Genomic DNA, 6,643 nt, shown 5'->3' with positions numbered 1-6,643 from the left:
CCATTTCTGAAATTTAATGAAATAAATAGTTTTATGAATCCAAAAAAATATTAAAAATATAAACAATTAATAAAACACCTATATACACAAACTCATATTTTTTTGGTTAAAAAACTTGATAAATAAAATTTTAAAATTACGTTCTATTAAAAGTAGAATTCGTCTTCTACGGAAAATGGGTTAGTAGAAAACGAATTCCAGAATAAACAAGTCCATCTACTTTTTTTTAGAAGAAACAATCTAAAAATGATTAAAATTCTAAATATGTGGAATGCGAATTCTATTAATTGTAAAGATCGCTACTTTTCTTCTGAATGTAGTTTCTATTTTTATAAAATATTCTAAAATTTCGGGTATGCGAAATCTAAACTTAACACGAACGTCTACAAAAAGTAGAAATTTTATTCAGAATTTTTGTCATGGTTTTACACAGTTTAGAAGGTGTCTTCTACGGATAAAAAAAAACAGTTTTTTTCGAAAACTAAAAAAGTTTCAGTTAAGAAAATATTCTAATTTCCTAAAATGTGTCCTGGTCGATTTTCTTTGTCAAAATATTAAAAAAAACGATTTTGGCTTTTCTTCTTCATCAATCTATGATTTCTCCATAGTTTGTCTTGTGAATTTTACAAATTCTTGTTCTATAATGCATATCTATACAATATGTGGTGTTTGGGAAGTTAGTGCAAGTACGGGATGGTTTTTTTTTGGCTGATGATAAAAAGGGTATGCTAATGTTATTGAAATCAAGTTCTATCTTAGGGGATTTTAAAAGAATAGTTTTGGAGGATTTTAGAAACCAAATGCAATTAGGTTACGGTATATTGTGTGTTCTTTTTTAAAAAATAATTGTTTTTACATTTTTTTTCTTTCTAAAACATTTTGGGATTACCTTATTTTTTTTATCTTTTTCCATTGAACTTTTTAAAAATGGTTTTAATTTATGTTTAATTTGATTAAGGAAATGTTAGTTTTGGGATTATAAAAAATATTATACTATAGAAACATCTTAGTGATGGTTTTATACCATAAGACAACTACGTTGTTTTTTTGTTCCGTTATGGCAATTTTTTCTATAACTTCTAACCTTTTTATTCAAGAATAAATTGTTGAGCGGCAAGGACAAAAAACTTAAAATGTATTTTTTCCTCGACGACAAAAAGAAAATGTGTTTCTATTTCTTTTAGTGGAAATTTATATTACTTCTTTTTGGTAAAGAGACTTATATTAGTATTCAATTGTTATTAGATAGAACAAAGGGAGACATGAAGCGTGCGAACACGACAATACACAAATAGTTTCGGATCGGCTTCGGTCGGTTGGTCATCTCTATTTCTCTATATATAAATCGTCAACTCATTGGCTTTATACCATCCAATCTCTCGTAATATCTTTGAACCCTTCGTCTCCATATATTTTTGTAAACAACATTTATTCGATTATATTCAACTTCAACACACGACTAAAAGATGAGAACGCTTTGTCCTAATTTTGACAGAGAAGACGGTTTAGAGACAGTGTTGGAAGTTCCGATGCCGGAGGAGTTATTTTGTTCCGAGAACAACAAGACCGGCTCTTGGAGAAGTGTCAAGACTAGTTTGCTTAGGTCACCGCCGGATAACAATAGCAGCCTCTCCACTCTTTTCGGTGGCCGTGATGCTCAGATTCAGATGCTTCTTGGAATCGTCGGAGCTCCGTTGATCCCTCTTCCTGTCTCCTCCGATCACGATGTTCTTGACCATCCCATGCCCAAACTCATCAAAAACCAATCTATCGTAAGTAAATAAATGTCGTCAAAAAATAAATAAACTCTTTTACCGATTTTGAGGGAAAATTATATCCTCATAAATAGTCTCACATAGCATTAAAACACATTTTTTTATCAATTAAAACACATTTTTTGTTCAAGAATAACACAAAAAGAAAAAGAAATTCCAAAATATCATTAATTAAAAAAAATAAAAGACTTTTTTTTTGAAACTTAGGCTGAAATTAAAAGACTATTCTATTTTATTTTTGGGTTTGGATATGGTGGTTAGAGTTTAGGATTTATATGAGGGTGAGACTAGGGTAAAAATGTTATTTTCGGAACTTTTCTCTTTATGTACTATTTTGTCATAATTTTTTGTGCTTTAGGAATTTTTCCTTCTTATATTCATATATTTTTCCAAAATTTTTATATTCATACATGTAAATGCATAAATAAAAGGTTACTTGAGCGACATGTTTTCTCATACTTTTGCTCTGTTCTGGGTTATAATAGGAAGCAGCCATGGCAAAGTACATAGTAAAGCAATACACTGCAGCATCTGGAGGAGAAGTAGCATTGGATAGAGTAGAGAGCATGTATGCCATGGGAAAGGTTAAAATGGGAGTGACCGAGTTTTGTGCAGCGAAAACCCAAATTGGAAAGAGGAAGAAGAAGATGGTGAGGATCAAAAATCTCAACAACGGAAACGGAGGAGAGATGGGCGGTTTCGTGTTATGGAAGAAAGGTTCGAGCCAATGGAGTTTAGAGCTTGTGGTTTCCGGTTGTAAAGTCAGTGCTGGTTGTGATGGTAACGTAGCTTGGAAGCAAAGTCCCTGGCTCGCCCATTCTAATGAACCTTCTGGACCTCTCAAAGGTTTCTTCAAGGGCTTGATCCTAAAACCACAGCAAATATGTTTGCTGGATCGGTTTGCGTGGGAGAAAAGGTGGTTAACGATGAAGAATGCTTCGTGCTTAAGCTCGAGACACAGACTTCAGGGCTCAAATCAAGAAGCAAAGGCGGTATGGAGACGGTGAAGCATACCGTGTGGGGTTGTTTTAGTCAAAGAACAGGACTTTTGGTCAAGTTAGAGGATACTTATCTTGTTCGGATCAAGATTGGTCCTGAAGATGAAGATGTGGTCTTATGGGAAACAACCTCTGAGACAATGATCCAAGATTATAAGAGCGTTGATGGGATTCAGATTGCTCACAGAGGAAAGACACAAGTATCGTTATTGAGGCTTGATGAGAGCTTAGAGAGTCATTCAAAGACTACAATGGAAGAGAGTTGGGAGATTGAAGAAGTGGGGTTTAATGTGAAGGGTTTGTCTTCCGATTTCTTCTTGCCTCCAGGTGACTTGTGTACCAAGGAAAATGAAGAAAGTGGGTTTAACTTCGGAGATTTTAGTAGTCCAATGATGATTCCATTGAAGGTTAGCAAAGATTCGTGGAAACTCAAGTCCTCTAAAGTCACAGCTATTGAAGATTTTCAGGGATAAAAGATGAAGACGTTTCAAAATATTTTTCAGTTATAAACTGATCTTCATATTCTTTGTTTGTAAATATGTGAAAAGTTTAGGAGAAAAGTGCTTGTATATAATATTATGAAGCATAGCTAGCAAGCAAGCCTTTTTCCTTCAATCTTGTTTATGTAATTCTACATTTTTCCCTCTTATCACTAGTTGAATTTTACAGTAAAGATTTGTTTTCTTGTCTTAAAACCTACCACTTAGATCTCTCTTAAAAGTAGAGCAACCGTGACCACATGTCGAAGGTATTTTATGCTCGTCACAAAGAAATTGTAGAAATTTAGCAGCCAATGAATTGGGTTAAAGGCACATATTCAAGTAAGGTAAGTTGAATTAAGGCCAGCTATACCTTTTTGGGTTTTGCTAATGCAGTAATATTTTAAACTTATCTGGTTTGGGAGCAATGGTGATTTGTAATTTGGGTGCAGATATGGCCCGGATAATTAATCGTCCATACGCAAAAAAAATTGTTGGCCCATTATCTTATAATGTATGAAAATACTAAAAATGTAACTACCGATTCCAAACTTTATCCCCTAAAATATCTTAATCCCCTTCTTATTATTCTAGGAGAATTTTTATAAATAAACATTTATCTCACGTGTAATTCACAACTTTGCCATTTCCTAGACGTCAACACCACATTCCACCTCACAACTTTTTTTAAATAAACCTCTTTGGCCTAGACTAATTACATGTCATGTCATTGCCAAAACATATAGTATATGTTTCAATTTATGCATCTTGATTCCAAGCATTTATTCTAAGCATCTTGCCAAAAACATATAGTCTCATTTCATGAATGTGTTCACTAAATTTAGAATATTGAATTTTTTTATACATCTATGTAACAATACTATTGTATAAAATGTAAATTCTATGGATAATATAATTTATATGCCATGTTAAGTTATATCAATATTTTTTAACATCCATATCAACTCGAGATAATATTATGTCAATGGCCATCATATTATATAATTTTTCAAATTTATGTTATATAATATACTATGCTGAATAAACCAGAAACAAATAAAATGTTGTGCGATTTGTCTCTGTGTTGTTGTATATTAGTTAGTTATTATTAGTAATATATTATTAGTAATATGTTAGCATAATAGTTGTGTATAATCGATCACATCAACAATATAATCGTTATTTTTATTCTGATTATAAAAATACTTAGATACAATATGAAGATATTACTGGAAAATAAAATATATAATCCATGATAAATTGAATGAATCGGAAAAAAACGATGTCATTGGATCTTGATTAAGCTATATTTTCTTAATGGAGTAAATCTCGGTGTCAAATATTGAATGCTCCAATTCAAAATATTAATGAAATTTGAGTCAATCAAATATTTTCGGAATGATTGACTTTCGTGTTTGTGGTGTCCAAGCTAATGTCAAAAAGATTCATCTTATTAATTATTTTTTCCGTGTATTATTTTATTATGTCAATGGGTGAACTAAAAGTAGATATGCACATTTCTTAATTATAACCATCGATTTATTACAGCGATTTACTATTTTATACATATGTGACCCCTATATTTGAATCGAGTTTGTTTTGAGGAAATTATATATGTCTAATGTACCACTAATTTAGGGATAACAATTAGTAAATGTTTGCCGTAAACCTGTATAACTCATGTCCATTACATACGGGTACCATGCAAATGTTTCAGCTTTTTTTATTAGCTCAAACCTGTATTTTATTTTTTTAGATATATCAAATTAAGAAAAAAAATTATATTGGAGCGTTAAGCTCAAATTTTATCTACTATCAATCTTATATTTGATATGATTGATGGTAAAAAACAATGGAACAATTGTGGTGTGTTTAATAAAAATAACTTTCCTTTTAATATATGCATATGTAATGTATAATTTTAACAAATATATAATATATAGTTTCAAATAATCACCTCATCCTGCGCCATTACCTAGTATAATAATAGTCCATTAATTTACATTTTTTTTAAACCTATTGAACATGTTTGATTTAATATGGACTTAAATACATATAATATTATCCTTTTTAGATTACTTAATATTATTTCATATAATTAATTATCCCTTATATATTAATTGAGAAGCATTACAACATTATTTTGTAGTCACATGTTATCACTAGGATGATTCTTAGAATTCTTAGAAAAATAAATTGGTCCATCCAAACATATATTATACTTTTCATTAAATTAAATATAAAATTGATTAGTAGTGTAAAAATTATTCTCCTTTCTTTACTTAAATAAAAACTACGGAATTACCTAAAATGATTAACATATATATAACAATTAATGATTTTGAATAATAAAGATTTGATAACAATTTTTGCATCATTCATCATTTTTGTTTAATTTTATATTTTTACAAGAAAATAAACAATCACATTAATCATATAATAAATAATTTAGATTTTTTCTTATATGTTATATTTTGAATTTTTAAAAATGACTATAAATTACTAATATTGTTAAAAGTCTCACATTAAAAAAATTGTGATCAATGGTTTAACTTTATTTTTTTATAACAAGATAAAAATGATTATAAATCATATGAAAAAGAAGTTTCATTTAATATATATTCAGATTATATATATATATATATATATATATATAATATTTAAAATTTAACTATATACCATATAAAATACATAAATATGTTAATTTCAAAATTTTCATTGGAAAAGAATTGAGAACTTAATATTTTAATTTTAAAATTTTCAATTAATTTTTAAAAATGATTATAAATCACCAAAATTATTAAAAATCTAATACTGAAAATTTTCTGATTAATGGTTTAATTTTTTTGGTACAACAAATATACAAATGTTAATAAAAGTATATGAGTAGATAGCTTCAATTAATAAATATACATATTAAAATATACTATATATCTATGTCAATATCATTTAAATTTAATTATAAAATAAATAAAATGATTGTTTTATTTATTTACCAATAAAAATTATTGTAGACAAGAGGGATTGTTATGATTTATTTAATTACTCCAACTTAATTATATACATAATAATTATTCGATTCTCAATTATTCTATATATTTATTATTTCAGAATATATAATGGACACAAAATAAATAATAATATGTAAAAATAATTTGTATATATAATATTCATTCTACGTTTTCATCTTGCGCAAGACGCAAATCTTCACCTAGTAGTATATCATATAAGGAAGGTGTATTCATGTAAGATAGTCTATACATTTATCTTTTATAGTTATCAACGATATTTAACTTTTTAATATATTTTCACAAATACACTTATACATAGTAACATAGACGTAAAAGCACGTATACTTAAGAAACTTCACTTATATACTATATTATATAAA

At 28.4% G+C, this 6,643-nt stretch overlaps 1 pseudogene; it reads left to right on the top strand.

Moving 5' to 3' along the window:
- The first annotated feature begins 458 nt into the window (after nucleotides 1–458).
- Nucleotides 459–3,884, top strand: LOC106374718 (annotated as a pseudogene).
- Nucleotides 3,885–6,643: the final 2,759 nt, after the last annotated feature.

The sequence above is a fragment of the Brassica napus genome, chromosome C4, assembly GCF_020379485.1.
Source record: "Brassica napus cultivar Da-Ae chromosome C4, Da-Ae, whole genome shotgun sequence".
Lineage (NCBI taxonomy): Eukaryota > Viridiplantae > Streptophyta > Magnoliopsida > Brassicales > Brassicaceae > Brassica > Brassica napus.
The sequence above is the reverse complement of the archived record's forward strand: the minus strand, read 5'-3'. Positions and strand labels throughout refer to the sequence as shown.